The 16,206-nt window shown below is 42.6% G+C and overlaps 1 protein-coding gene across 10 annotated transcripts in view; it reads right to left on the reverse strand.

The window, feature by feature from the left end:
• The window catches only part of GNG7 (G protein subunit gamma 7), a 796,319-nt gene that overhangs the window by 704,838 nt on the left and 75,275 nt on the right, over window positions 1–16,206 (reverse strand). Inside the window, exon 2 of one of the 10 annotated variants that reach the window (XR_011302995.1) lies at window positions 3,456–3,531. The exons of the other annotated variants lie outside the window; for them this stretch is intronic. The gene's annotated coding sequence lies outside the window, so the exon portion shown is untranslated. The remainder of the gene's footprint in view (window positions 1–3,455; window positions 3,532–16,206) is intronic. 10 annotated transcript variants of the gene reach the window in all.

Consider the following 16,206-nt stretch of genomic DNA (forward strand, 5'->3'; position numbering starts at 1 on the left):
AAGCAAACTTACTTCAAGTGTCACCTGGGTCTGGCTAATGGTGTATTCTGTTTGGTCTTAAAACATTCTGTTACAAAACACAATCTTGTTACTCCTCATTTTATAGATGCACTTTAAGCGGAATGCGCTTAAGGCGATGCCTCCATTTGGTGTAGACATACCTGAGCAATTTTTCACACTTGTGTTATCTACTGTGGAAAATGGTATGTGCAGAGGTAGAAAACAAGAACTAGCGAAGCCAACAGTTTTGACTTCTGTATAGTGACAAGGTTTTCTTTATTGCTAATGTAGGTATTGAGATCATATGCTTATGCTTCTAAATCTGCCCGCTTCTACTCTCTGCCCTCTGCAACTCATCCAGAACAGAACTGAGACTTGTCCTTGGCCTCAAGCCCAGGGATCATATCTCTCCGGGACTGAAATCTCTGCACTGGCTCCCAGTGGCTTCAAGGATTAAGTTGAAAACCCTATACATTGTCCACAAGGCCTTCTGGGACCTCAATACCTTCAACTCTCTCTTCCTAAATAGCTTCCCTCTCGAGCTCTGCGCTCATACGCCATAACTTTACCCAAGTGCCTGTGTCATCTCAAACTGCAATGAGATTCCGGTAACATATGCTAAACTGTTCCCTCCACAATGAACAATAATAATATCTGGATGATGCTACGTCACCAAAGTGGCACAAAGAGGAAGCAAATCCTGCCACCTCATTCCACACACTCCATACCAGTGCACATCCACATGAGCGAATCCAAGATGTGCAGCCACTCCACAGTGCTCTGCATGCACCTCCAACCAATGTATCCACGCGTCCCCCAAAATCCATAGACACTGCCACCTGAAAGGCACAGCCATAGCCATCTGCACTCCTCTCAGAAAACAGACCTTCTGCCACACTCTCTCCTTGCACGCCACACCCAGGAAACCTGATTTGCCAATACCATGGCCTCCACAGTCCCATTTCCATGCCTGCCATCCTCAAAAGCCCCGGATGTGGCACGTGTGATCTGCGAACTACTGCAATGTCAGCTAGTGAAGAGATTTCGGTGCTAGAGAGATATGGTGCCTGGGCTTGAGGCCCAGGACCAGTCTCGCAGGCCTGTTCTGGATAAGTTGTAAAGGACGGATAGTAGAGGCAGGAAGATTTGGAAAGAAGCTGTTGCAGTAGTCCAGCCTAGAAAGGACTAGCACTCTGGAGACAGTGAGCTTGTGGGGGAAAGTGAGGAAAGGAAGAATACGTCTGTGGAGGTGCAGCTGATAGTTTGACTTCTTAGAGACAGAGATGTGAAGAGAGAAGGAGGGGGTGGAGTCGAACATGACCCCAAGGTTCTTAGCCTCACAGGTAAGAAGAGGGCCCAGAGAGAAAGAGAGAGGAAAGGAGGAAGCAGGTGTTCCGATGAGGAGGATCTCAGTCGTACTGGCACTAAGGCAGAGATCATTAGCGGCACATGACTCCTGGAATGAGGACAGACAGTCTGGAATTAAAGAAGGAGTAGGGGCAACCGAGGGGAGCCTGAAAGAGAGCTGGGTGTCATCTGCACAGCACTGACAGTTGGAGCAGAGAGCAGCAATACTGTGGGCAAGAGGTGCCAGGTATTGGTTGAACAGCCAGGGAGAAAGGTTAGACCCCCTGGGGTACACCACAGGTAGAAAGAGATAGAAGAGAGGAAGGATCCCAACTAGACCTGGGAGGGACAATCAGTGGGAAAGGAGGTCAGCCAGGCCAGGGCCTGATCGGTGATACCCAGGTACTTACACTATCTGAACTGATTTAAATAATAAAGTAACTACTGAGTTTAAACTGTTATATTATGTGCAAATGTCTTTACCAAACCATAAACTGTACTTTTACAAGGCTTATTATTTACATGTGGGAATGTGAAATTTAAAATTGTGTGCCTATTGTTCATGTCTTTGCACTATGGGTTTTTGTGACATGGCAGTGGGTTCCCGTACCCTTCTTGAACAGTAGTTAATGTATACAAACATGCATATTCTTATTTTTCCGACAGTTGATTTTGTACTTATTAAATATTCAGGAACTATGGCAACAATACAGCCATACCAGTACGAGCCAGACTATTCAGAAGAGGAAATACTTAAAAGAGAAAGAAGCAGAAACAATGGTGAAATCGGATGTGAGTCGTGATGATCAATCACCGGAGCCTGAACCCCGTTGCATGGAAAAAGTTTCCACCTGGTGTACCGGCAATCGTTTAAAAGGTTATGCCAACCGAGGTGGAGAACTGCTGCTGCCAAGAAAACTCTGGATGGTTGGCCTACATAGACGAAGAAGACACCACCGATATGCGTTAACGAGCTGCATGACTTCAGGGCAGCCTGCCACATAAGATCTGTGTTGCGGATGAGTATGGACCTTATGCACGAACTTCGAGTAACAGTTTGCCCTCGTAATCAAAGTAACAAGCAAGTTTACTCTAGATCTGATGTATGTTTAACAACTGAGGCGGCTAACATTTGATGTTGTTCTCCTACATCATTGCAATTTCATTAATCACTGTCAAATGTTTTTTTTCTTTAAATTGAATACATTTCTCGTACTAATATAAAACCGAGTATTCATCACAAGATTTAACATCCCAACAATTACGTTTTTCAGTTTGTAATAAGTACAGTTATCTGGTTCATGCTAGTAAAATATTTCAGTTTCTCTTTCACAGGTGGTACAGGCTTGTGGCCCATCGTGCGTTTACATGGTGGTTTCATGGAAAGCTTGGATTCTGCGTTCAATGAGTAATACCTGCCTGTGTCGTTCGAGCTATTCACGCAAAATTCCCCAGTGACAACGGACAGTACAACAGATTTTTTACACACAGTACCACAACCACGTCAATACAATTTGTAGTTTCTTTGTGCGATCTACATTACCAAAGTCAATTTAAAAAAAAAAAAAAAGAGTTCATATGAATAGATGTTTACATTTTTCTGTAAGTTAACAGCATGTCCAACCGTCTAGGAGGTTCATGAAAGTAGTGTGGTGGTGTTTTGCGCACACCTCATGCCAATCCATCCCCTCCAATATCAATGGCAGTTCGCACCTACGCTCCGAGGAGGCTGGGTGGATGGGAATGCTCAAGGTGCCAAAGACCATGAACATCTCAAAAGGTGTCTACCGCACTGTGACCATTGTCCACATGGCCTCCCCAGACTCAGTGTCTGCAGACTCCCCTTTGAAGAGCTTGTCCCTGCAATCAACATATGTATGCATACCTTGAACATTGTTTCGGCCATTTCCAGTCGCCTCACGCCCATCCATCCACCTTCAGTATCAATGGCAGTTCGCACCTATGACTGTGTGCTCCAGAGGGGGGTGGGAGGATGGGTATGAGGATGTCAAACATTGGCATTGCGCCTTGGTGGGTGTCAACAAACACATCACACATTCACATGCACACCCACTTTTCTAAGCCTTTATAAACACCTTGATAGTTACCTAGGGAACTTCTCTGCCATCCACAAGGTATATAGCCATCCATCTACGTGTTACCAGGCTTTCTGAATCGGTTCATCTGTGTGTCAAAGTAAGGGTTGGTCACTATTTTGTTATGTAGTTTCATCGATCACTGCTCGGAAAGTTTCCATTGCTTTTTATCCAATATACACTGTGTTCTCATTTTTATTCATCTCACAGAGTTCAACCATTAGCAAACGTTTTATTTATTTTTTGTCTCTGGAATTTGCACATTTCATTACAGAACATTGTATCAGAATGTAATGTTTCATAGTCCATATTTTCAATGCAGGTTTTCTTTTGGTGGCTCAAAGTTTATTGAATGGACTAGTAATACGTTACAATTTGCGGTATACAAGAAGTTCTGACTAATTTGATCACTGCGATCATTATAAAAGGTTAGAGGTTTTTTTTAAATTTAAAACAAAGCTTACAAACAAAGCTATGTGATTGTTGCTTTGCTCACAGTGACACTTTATTCATTTTAACAATTATTTATATGTTAACAGATCTTAAACATTTCAAGAATGCCTTCATGTATCATTTTTCATTGCCCTACTGTGAGCCATGCCAATACTCCCGGCACAGTCCTGCATGTATTCCCTAAGGATTTAGATTTAATAAGAAGATGGCTTTCAAATTGTGGATTTTCACTGTCCGAGATTGAAAGTAGAGCCTAAAATGTCTTGGAAGACATGAGGGGCAATCGATTCCGTGTCCGCAGCATGTACTTCGCAGACAATATGTACTAAGCATCCCACTACTTCCCAATGCAGTTTCAACAAAATTTCAGCACACATTGGCTTCAGTGAATAGTGGACAATTAATTTGTTATGCATGTTGGTATATAAAAAAAGAGTGGTCTCTAGACATGGATCTTCCAAATGATCTCAGTCCAAAGAATTAGAGTGTGGAAAAGGTAACATGATGACGGTTTTTGATATTTTGGGGAATAGTTCCAATGTTATATTACCAAGTTGCGCTGGCGACACAATGCACTGTATTTCCACCTTATACTACTTTGTCTATCCCCACTTTTGCTTAATCGCTTAATTTTTTTTTAATTTGTTGGTTAACACGGCTTTCCTTTTGTAGAGCTCACTGATTGGTTTCCTCATTGGTGAAGGTCTGTACTTCAGACACGTCGATTATCCCAATGGGGGGGCCAAGCGACATGCACCTAGTAATGTTTTAGAGCAGTCAATGTGGTCAAATTTAGAATACTAATGTACCTTTTCAATTGGAATCTATTCTGAATATTTACATAAAATGAAGGAGCAAGATTCATCATCATCACTATTCAGAAGTCAACACTAACCTCATTCACCTATCAAGTAAAAAAAAAAAAAGAAATATATATATATATACATACATACACACATATATATATATGCGACTGGTCTACTTCGTTTTGAAACATAAATGAAGATTATTATGTATCATATTAATTATTGACACAAAGCGGCATGTAGGAGTGTCTTTCAATATGGCCCATCGTCTGTATCTGATGTTTTCTTTTAAATTTTGCTTTCACATCCGCATTAACACAATTACATTTATAGATGGATGCTGAACTTCGACGACAATCCCTTCCACATTTGCAACCAGTCCGGAGTATGAGGTATGCATAGTTAGAATTGGCGTTACATTGGTAGTTGTGTATCTACTTCATTTGGTTTGAAATTAAATGAATTTTTTATTTTAAAAAAATAAAACAATGTACAATACTGTTAGCAAAGTGCAAAAAATTCAATCAACAACCTTGTTGTATTTAATGGCCATTTACATGCAACATTAAAAGTAAAATCTCCCCAAAAACATACTATGAAACTGAAATGCATGTAACCTTTCACTGTATGAAACCTTTTTTTTTTTTTTAATAACATCTAACTTCCTACCCAAAGCAGAATATAATAAAAAGAAAACATTACAGCACAAACTAATTTTGGAGGCAAACTTTTAATCACTATATTTTGCAGAATATTACAACAAGTCCATGTGACATCTCGGAAGGTTATCAGGTGAAATGTAAAATATATATGTTGAAAACATCACAGGTACCAAGTGATGACTATCTTGCTAAGAATTTTCAAATAGTATTACAACGACTAATAGTATTGTTTCAGGTCGACAATTATTTAAAAACAACTTGGTTGAGAAATACTTTGTGAGATCAAAGATTGTACAATTAAAATGTGCATTACAATTAACTTTTTTTTTTAATGAAGGTTATATCCAAGGAATGAACCACTGAAACAGTCGAAATTCAAGAGACACAGGCGAGAGGTATATATAACAATCTGAAATATCATTCGTCAACCCATCTGATTGGAATGTGATTTGTAATATGTTGCAATGTTTTACGTACGTAAAGTAGGTTCTTTTTGTTCACATGTGCATATGTTTCTTAGAGTGGAAAACACATTTGCTGGGTTTATACATTGGAAAAATGCATTTTTTTCAGCTTGGTCTTGTGGTCGGCAAATCAAAGTCCACCGTTTCAGAACAAATAAAGAAAACATGGGTAAAGAGCAAACCAGTTTGTTTTGGAGAATGTCTTAAGTAGATACTTTGCTCATATTACCTTTTTAGTTGGTAAATAGTATCTTCTGTAAGTGTACTATAAATTGAGCTTGTTTTGTTCTGTTAGAGACCCAGGCGAAAGAGGAGCATAAAGACACAGCCAACAACAGAAAACAATGTCACCTGCCAAACGGTTGCCACTATGGAGCAACTACTTTTTAAGACACAGCCTGGTCCAGTCAAGATTCAGAGTTGTGATGCATATGTCCAGTGGCCGGAATATGAATGGAATGTCACCAGCGTGCCATGGAAAGTAACCACAGATCATTGCTACATTGCAAAAAGTCAGCCAGATGAAACTGAGGACACAGACGATATATATCGGAATTGCTTGCAGACCCGGTGACACAATCTACACACCTCTAAAAAATGTCTGACCAACATTAAACTATCCCTGTTTCTCCAATTCATGTGGAAATATAAGTGCCGGAAATAACAAGAATTTTACCAATGGATTGACGAACTTGCTCATGATCTCAACTTCAGTATTCCTACTTTGAGAGGCCTGGCCACCACCATTGAATCGTAAACAGTACTACAGGACGACTGGTTATTAAAAGGAGCAAAAATGCTGCCTTCTAGAGATCATACAAATGATTAAATGTGATCATAAATTACATAGGAGGATATGTGGTGAATTTTACTCCTGTATTCAAAAAGCCACTAACCTGAAAATCCAGCCCAGCTGTGTCCACCACCATAACACATTCTCATGGTCAGCACAACCTATGCTTGGAAAAGTGCCTGCTGGAAATTTGCAGTTCAGTGGATCAACGTTCAGTAACATTTCAAAGTTTCTGTCAATTTGCGGGACTTTTCCTTGCTAAAATCCAATACTATAAATATCAGAAGGATTTACTGTAGCCCTGCTACAGCCAGGCCTGGAAACTCGAACAGATATCAATGGAAAGTACACTCGCTGGCAAAAGGGTTATGCTTGCTGGTGACAGACAGTGTGACAGTCCAGGATTTTCTGCTAAATACTGCACTTACCACTTTCAAGACATGGAAAGCAGAACAATTTTGAGTTCGGTCATCATGCAGGTGTCTGAATGTACATCGTCTGTTGACATGGAGCAACATAGTTTCATTAAAAACAATGAAATTCTGGAATCCAGGGGAATGCAAATAGACCCGATAGCTACTGACAGGCAAGTTGGAATAGCAAAGGCCAGGTGAGAGCAGTTCCCCCACATACAGAATCAATTTGATGTATGTCACGTTGCAAAATCAATTTCTAAAAGAATTACAGCTGCTTGTAAAAAATAAAGGTTTCAGAAAACATTTTAAAATGTTCTCAGGCTACCTTGGTGGAGCTGAAAAACTTGTGATGGATCGGTAGAAATTCTACTTGAAAAATGGCGTTCATTGATGCACCATTAGTCCAACATACACTCTTGGAGAGAAAATAAACATTTCCACAAATGTGGCCATGGATCGTTGACTAAGGAGCAGGCGCGTAAGAAGAAGTGGTTGGTGTCAGGTGCCCCTCCCCACGCAGCCCTAAACTGTGTATAACAAAACGCTTTCAAGAGACCTGAAGGGACTCCCCAAATTCGCCAAACTGGAGATTATGAGGTGTTACATAATATGTGCCTACATTACAGGCCAAAAAGGTTGCATTTCAGCAGAGATGGTATGGAGGCAAGAATAAGACTTGCTTTACTTGCGCACCCTGAGAATGTTGGGAAGGAACAAGAAAAAACTGCAGGAAATTCGGGATGCTTAGTTACAACATGGCGCTTAAAAAACAAATCAAACAGTGGGTGGCCAAGGCAATATTCCAGGAAATGGATTTTTAATTCGTGAAAGATCCGACATGGACTGTGCTGGCCATGTATATACATGGAATGGCTCCAGATGTTTTGTTTCCAGGGCCCAGACTATGCCCTAGGACATTGCAAAAGAGGCTTGTTCTCCAAAATATGAACTGGTTGAGAGGTGGACTTCCAGATTTAAATGATTAGTAGCGGTCTTCACACATTTTTGACAAGCAAGTTTCAATATGTAACCCAATGTTTGGACACTATTGATTAAAACAATGTAATGGTAAAACACTTGCAATGTTAATGTTCAAAAAGGTATTTTTATTTATTTTTGACGATGTAATCGTGTGAAATATGCATTTACCGTTTCATTTTACCTTTTCTTTCTTCATATTTCATTTCCACCATCATTTAGATATATATATATATATATATATATACATATACCTAAAATGTGATTATATGAAGTTTGTGCCTTTGTTTCAAAATAATCGAAACTTTTTTTGGATTAAAAGTCTTCAGACAGGCTTTTTCGATTCTCTAAAGATTTGTAAACAAAAGTCTGTGTTAAAATATTAATTACGACAAATAAGAAATCTGTAAATAATGCGATCATCTTTGAATGTTTACAATACAACAGAAGCCAGATATAATATTGACATTTTTAGAATGTATCGTGAATACAGAACAATCGCTGCCTTGCCTGCCCATAGCTGACACCAATGTCAATGCTACTTCCAGGCAGACTGTCAGACATCCTCTTTGTCGTGCCCTCTACGGACATATGGACTACCCCCACATGATCTCTGTCCTCCCCCTTTCTCTTAGTCACCCATTAATGGTGGAACCAGATGGGAAGTACTCTTGTCTATCATAATGGGCTCCTCTGGTTGCACTCATGGCCTCCCCTTAGCAGTCGCCTAGCCCCTGTTGCTGCCGCCGCTACGCCCCCTAACCTGCACCATCTCCTCTTTACCCTGCACTTCCCTTCCCACAATAGCACTCCGCATTTGGTACTCACACCCACCCTTCTTCCTCACACTTCTCGTTAATGCACTAGAACAATCCAAATATCACATGTAGTAGCTACAACCGCTATTGTTATCTCCATTTTCCCACCACCTCCCCTGCTACCCCGTCTGGTCGGTCTTGTGTTTCGCCTTGAAACGTCATTAGTTTTATAGGCACATTACAAACATCACAAAAGAAATGAAAAATAAAAATACAAACACCAACAAATGAAAGTTACATTGGTAATTGAAATAGAAACTCTGCAAAACCTGTCATTGTGATAATCAAGATAGGTATTTAATTTATGTAGCGCTTCATGAATGGTTTGTCATACATCTAGGTACTGTGATCATTATACCTCAGTCGATACTCCGTTAACCAACCACTGAAGGATGTTAGATAATAGGATAGTTCAACCGGTTGAGCACTCGTTGCTGTAATCTCGGTGTGATCTGTGGGTTCGAATTCTGTTTAGTCCAACTCAGCCTTTCATCCATTCGAGGTTGTTAAAGGAGTACCGACTTTGGTTTGGTGGCAATTGTGATAAATATGTTCTGTGTGATAAATATGTTCTATGTACAGCGCTTTGCCAAAAGAGCTATATAAATAACCATTTGACCACTAGATTAGATATAGAATTTAGCATGGAGTCCTTGCCTCTCTGCACTGTTGTATCATAACATTGGCATACCATTAGGTAGTAATAACTCCAGGAAATTGGGACTTTCATTAAACATCAAAAGCCAATTCTGCTATTGAATCTCAAAACACCCAATACAAATTCATGTATGCTTTACTATATAATTGGCTAGGTTTTTGTGATTTCAACATTTAAATATATACAGGAGAGATCAAATGGCCAGAAATAAAGGTGTATTCTGTCACAATGCAGAATGATGCCGCATAGTAGTGATTTCCATACAGTTTTTTCACACTGGATGTGGCATACATTTAACTCTTGCAAAGGAGAAAAGTCATTTTTACTTTTACTCTCTTAAAATAACATTTACTCTCAAAGTTTAAAAATAGAGAATAAAATACTCCCACCTCAAAATCTTATCTGGAGCACTGGCTACTTGACATGAGAATAAATACACAGGAGACATATGTAGTGTGAGCATGCAATCTCACCCAGTCTCGTCTCATGGTAAACAGGGCTGCTTCAGGTACGCAAGTGAACACGACTGGACATGCAGGAATTATAGAGGCATACAAAATATGCCAGAAACGTAGGGAGCGAACAAACGAATCAAGGGTGGAATAGGTCCTTGATAACGAAGGTCGGTAGGTTTGTAGGAGACTAGGCGTAGGGGTATGCTGGGCCATGAAAGAGTAAGGGAGGAGCGGGAAGGGCGTATGGGATCTCAGTTTCTTACAGTGCAGAGATAGCCAAGGAGGTAACATCAATACATCATTTTCTGGTGCGTTCTCGCTTTCCTGTTTCTAAACCACATGTCTAAAGCAAGGTCTCCAAAACGTAACATGCCCCGCTCTGGCTTGGATCACTGAATACAGACTGACATTGTTATTTGTCCTTGAATGAAACGCACTAACAGTGCGAAGGACACAATGTATAGAAAAACCACAAAGAATTGATAACATTGACTATAATGAAAGTGGACATCTAAAACTTTAGTTTCCATTTCTGGGATGTGTTGTTCAGAGCAGTTCTTCAGCGCTACATACGGAGAATGGAAGGCCCAGAAATTAAGTTAGCCTAACTTTACGTATTATTTGGGCGATTGAAAATGGCATGTGTGCTGTGCGCTTGATGACCAACTATGTGACAGACAAATGTACTTTGTGATGAAAAGAATTCACATCATACGTAATGTTGAAGGATATTTATACAGCGGGCAATAACCGCCCGGTTTGTTGTGCCTTGCTCAATCATATATTCTGTGTAGAGTTGTGTGTTGTTAGGTGGCCTACATTGTGGTGATGACTCCTCCAACACCTCCACCCACAACCTGTGTTCAGGCTAATGATGTCTGCACCACTTGCTGTGTATCTGTGGTTCAACCTAAGACGTTCCCATCTCTGTCCTTAGTTTCAGGTAGGGGACCGCTATGGCAAATGGGTGCATCTAGGTCTCCCTCCATTTGGAGGTCCGACTACTTACCTGCACGTCGTAGTGCAACCTACTCCCCCCATCTTGATATGATAGTTTATTTATATAGCGCATATACACAGTGTGTTTCAAAGCGCTTCAAGGCAAGGAAGGAAACAAGGGAAAATACAATGACATTCTTACAGGCCATGAACAGTAAGGATGTGAAATTAACTATTGTACTCGGCCTGACGACATTTCAGATAGTGCAAGTGCTAAGACATAGATAAGGAAGGGAGGGGGAGAGTGGGAAGGAAATGGAAAGAGACAGGCGACTACCATACTAGGCCTAACGACATTTCTGGTAGAGCCGGAGGAAAACAAAAGGTGAGGGAGAGGGGTGCAGAAAGGGAGGGGTAGGAACAAAACAAGTGACTATCATACTAGGCATGACAACGTTTCAGATAGTGCTGGAGGGAGGGGGGACAACAGTAAGGGGTTAGGGGAGCGACAGACGAGGTTGCTATCATAGTAGGTCCAGGGACAATTCTGGTAGAGTAAGTGCATAGAAGAAAGTAAGGGGAGGAGGGGAGGAGATAGGAAAACGGAGAGGGGAGGAGAGGAGAGAACAGAGTGTAAGCAGTTAAAAAGAGTGGAGAGGCAAGAGAGGAGAGCGAATACAAAAGAAGATGCAAAAGAAGTTCAGCATGAGAGTTGAAAAAGGGTGACGCTCCATGAATGAATGAAGTCCATAAAAGTCAAATCCAGCATTGTCCACAAGACGGTGATGGTGAAACCAGAATGTATCAGGACAGACTCCTGCAGAAGTAGGCTTGAGTAGGGTGAGGGGGAGCAGGGTAGAAGAATCAAGCAAAACAGACAACACCTGTGTGCGAGAATGGGGGGGCACAAGGGACCATCACGGGGGACCAGAGGGAGTAACACATGTTGGTGCATGACTAACTGTTGTCTGAGCAGGGGGTCGGGCCCTGGGTCCTCCTGGTCCGAACAGGTCCAAACAGGAATTCCCCTTTTCTTCGTCTGCCCTTCGCTTAGGACGCCCGGACGAGAGACGCCCTTAATCTAATAGTTAGGAGCAGGAAGGAAGAGGCAGGGCTAAGAAGGTGGGAAGTGCTTGCTAAGTGTTGAAAAAGAGCGTCAAACAGGAAGGCACCAGGTGGGCAGGGCTTGCTAAGTGGTGAAAAAGGGCAGCAAACAGGAAGGCACCAGGTGGGCAGGGCTTAGGCCAGGTGACCTAGATCCACTTGCACCTGCTCCCCATCTTTGTGTTCATTCCGTGTGGTGTGGGTGTTTCTCATTCGTTTTGTCTGGTAACCTTACTTGTTAGCTAACATATTTTAATGTGTATATTGCATTGTAAAACAGCTACTGAAGTATATTCTTTTATTCTGTCATTTACATATCTATATTCTACCGTTCTGCGCATGCCATAGCTTACAGCTCTCATCTGATGGATTCTTCAATCAACATTGGACTATAATCAACAGCGCTTCTGTGATTACCATTATGTGGGACGATCGCCAGGGACCAATCTGTTGTTTTTCGCAGGTGTAAATGTGAGGAAATCTAAGGTTGGTTGAATAGGATTTTTTTTAAAGATCGATTACAGTAGGCTTAAAAATAAATCCCTGATAGATTGGGACAATAACATTTCTGAGCGAACTTCTCCTTTAAACTGGAGGCTTAATCTAGGGAGCTTGCAAGTTCTCTGTACATTTTAGAAAGTTCTGCACTGTAAGATTCTGCTGCAGTGATTGCATTGCCGAAATACACTCTTTCCACACTTCTGGTAGCCATTTATATAAACATTTAAATAAATGGAAACTGGCCACACTCTACATTTAATTCTTTCTTGATCTCAAAGAGTCTGCTTCCAGAGTTGTGCTAGGCATCTACTTTCAAGATTCTTATTGCCTAAAATTGTATTAAAAGGGATTGCGGGTTTGTTTTTATGTGCCATGCATTGCAAATAGTCTGCCTTCCCAGTCCACCCCCAGTGTCCAAGACCTCCCGCCCACACAGCAGGGGCTGTGGTAGGAGTTGGGGTAGGGGCAAGCATATACGAGTCAGTGGCAGCCGGGCTGAGGCCCCCTCCACCCCCCAACTTCTTGAAGAACCATAGGCTGGGCCAAAGACTTGCAGGGCTACCAGCCATGTACAAAGTACAGCTGACCAGATTGCCAACTGGAAGAACCAAGTAGCAACCCTACATCATTTAACTAGTGTAGGAATAAGTTGGTGGCAGCATTTGTCCCCTGGTGCCCAAAGGTACCAGTCACTACTGTGCATGAACCAGTAAAATTATTATCAGTGATGTCATAATGACATTTGTGATGTCATCTTTGATGTCCTGGACGTTAGTCTTAGCAGTGCACAGTGGTTGTTTAGCTTACCATAACTGGCGGATTTCAAGGGTTTTTTGGTTTTACTTGGAACCATAACGTCCCTTTAACAAAGTTATTTTCAGGTTTTTAGTACCGTGAAGTAAACTGAGGCACGGTATGTTATTTACACTTTTATTTTGGACCCAGAGCAGGAGAGCTGCACCAAGCACGGAAAAAACTAACGAACTGGCCCATGTGGAATGCTGATCCATGAACAAGGAACAGCATTCCACACACGCCAGGTACAAGATACAACATATCTTTTCCCCTTACACCTCCCAAAAAATAAACAGCAAAGGGTAACAGATCACACAATAAGATAACAAAACGTGCAAAGTGAAAATGCTGGAAGAAAAAAACAATGTCAAAATAGCATTAACAGGTCACAGAATAACACCTCAATACAATGCAGTAGATGCATTAAAAACAGAGAAAAATGGTAGCTAACACAAACTGGTGCTAGCTGACACCCAAACACACATAATCCCTGAGTTTAACAGGAGTCCCACAACACCTCACGGGACGCCCCTCACTGCACCCACTTTCGTCAGACAGGTCATTTACCTCGCCAGCCTGCACCCCCTCCTCACACCAAGCTCCATCCAAGGCCTGCCCCTCCACAACACGCCCAGGAACACACCCACTCGATGGTTCACCCTTCTCCTCCAACATGCCATCATCCTTCCTCTCAAGTGTGAAGTCTAACGCATCACCCACCTCACCCTCCACCTCAACGTGAAGCCTCCATGTTCAGACCACCATCCAACACCACAACCCGCCTCTTGCTCCACTTAGAGCCATCCCACAACTGTACATAACACTTGCCACATTTGACAACACTCTTAGAGGGTAAAAATGCACTACCCCCTTTCTGCACAAATCTGGGGGTTTTTATGCGCACAACGTCACGCACCTTGACCTGCAACTCCTTCCTACCCCTTTGGGAAGACCTCAGAGCCTCCTGGCGTGTCAGAATTCTCTGCTGCACACCATCGAGATCCAACTCACACGGACCGCCCCCACCCAATGCCAAAGACCTCAATGTTACCGGTTTCCTTCCCCTCATTAATTCAAAGGGGCGTTCTACCTGTGCTCACTGACGGAGTCCTGCGGTAAGCCGACAAATACTCTGAAACTACCTCCTGCCACACCAGCCCATTGGCCAGGGCCAATTGAATAGCATTTTTAACCACTCCATTGACTCATTCCACCAGACCATTGGCACTAGGATTGTAAAGAGAAGTGTGATGTTGCTCTACGCCACAACGCCCCAGAAATTCCCTAAGTCTGGATGTAAACTGAACACCATTATCCGTGACCAAACTGGCCGGGATCCCTTCCCTGTTGAAATTCTGTTCCAGAAAAGCTATGACACACTCAGTTGTAACCCCGCCAAATGCCGCCACCTCCACCCATCTGGAGGTGTAGTCCACCAGCACCAACAAGAACATGCACTCCGGCTGTAAGCATTCAAAAGGTACCCATGATATCCAGAGTCACCTTTGACCACACTTCTCTGGGAATATCAACCACATGAACAGGCTGAGGGCAAACCACCCTTCTCTTGTCGCTCATGGCGCACGCATGACAATCCTTCACTACCAACTCAACATCACGATCCATGGAAGGCCACCAATACTCCTCCTGCAGCCTCCTCTTGAAGAAAGATCGTCCTAAATGCCCCTCATGGGCCAACGCCAGGAGCTTATCCCTCAACCATATGGGTGGAATCAATTTCTCGCCCCTTGCCACACCCCAGGGACCAACCACCAACTCATCCAGCACTTGGGAGTACCCTTTACCCTCTGGTCTGCTCTTGACCCCCTCCCAACCCCTAACTCAAACCTTCTCTGACCCAACACAGCTCAACATCCCCTTCACTCTCCGAGGTCTAAATAGACGTATCAATGGCGGGAATGACACGCAACACCATCCTCTTGACATTTTACACCTTCTGACGCAGGCAAAGGCAAACGTGATAAGCAGTCGGCAACAACATTTCGTTTCCCAGGCAAATGTTCCATGATGAAGTTGTACTCTTACAACTCCACAATCCACCTAGCTATCCTCGGAGACACAATCACCTCACCCCGTGTGTTGAACACATGTACCAACGGCCTATGATCTGTCCTGACCACATATGGAATGCCACATAAGAAAGTCATCAAGAGTTTAGACGCCCAGTTTACCGCCAAAGCCTCCCGCTCAATCATGGAATACCTACTTTCAGTCCCTCTCAAAGTCCTAGACGCAAATGCCACAGGTCTGGCTTCCCCTTCACACAATCGCTCCAAAACTGCATCCAACCCTGCCTCACTGGCGTCCACAGTAAGCATGGTTTTGCTCTTGGGGTCAAAAGGACCATAAACATGGAGCCTTATTCACATCATTCTTCACGACCTTGAATTCTTCCAAACATTTGTCGGACCACTCGAACCCGACATTTCTTTAGTAAAGCTCTCATTGATATGGTTTTCTCAGAATAATTAGGAATTAATTTCACATAGTATTCCGCTAAACCCAAAAATCCCTTCAACTGATCCTTATTGGCAGGCACTCGGGTATCTTTCATCACCTGCACTAAGTCAGCCTTAGGACTGACGCCTTCAGCACTGAGGGTGTGACCCAGATATGTCACCTTATCCACAACCACCTGACATTTCGCCAACTTCACAGTCAAACCTTTCACCTTCACCACTTTCATGACCTCACGTACCCTGATGTCATGCTCCTCCCTGCAACTGCCCCACACCAAAATGTCATCCTGGAAGTAGCACACTCCCAACATGCCGCCAAATAACTCATGCATCAACCGCTGCAACATGGCTGATGCCAACGCAAGGCCAAAAGGCATGCAGCAAAAACGATATGCTCCAAAGGGAGTCACAAAAGTAGTGAGCGGTCTGAAATCCGGGTGT

The sequence above is a fragment of the Ambystoma mexicanum genome, chromosome 1p (genome assembly GCF_040938575.1).
Source record: "Ambystoma mexicanum isolate Mex_15411 chromosome 1p, UKY_AmexF1_1, whole genome shotgun sequence".
Taxonomy (NCBI): Eukaryota; Metazoa; Chordata; class Amphibia; order Caudata; family Ambystomatidae; genus Ambystoma; species Ambystoma mexicanum.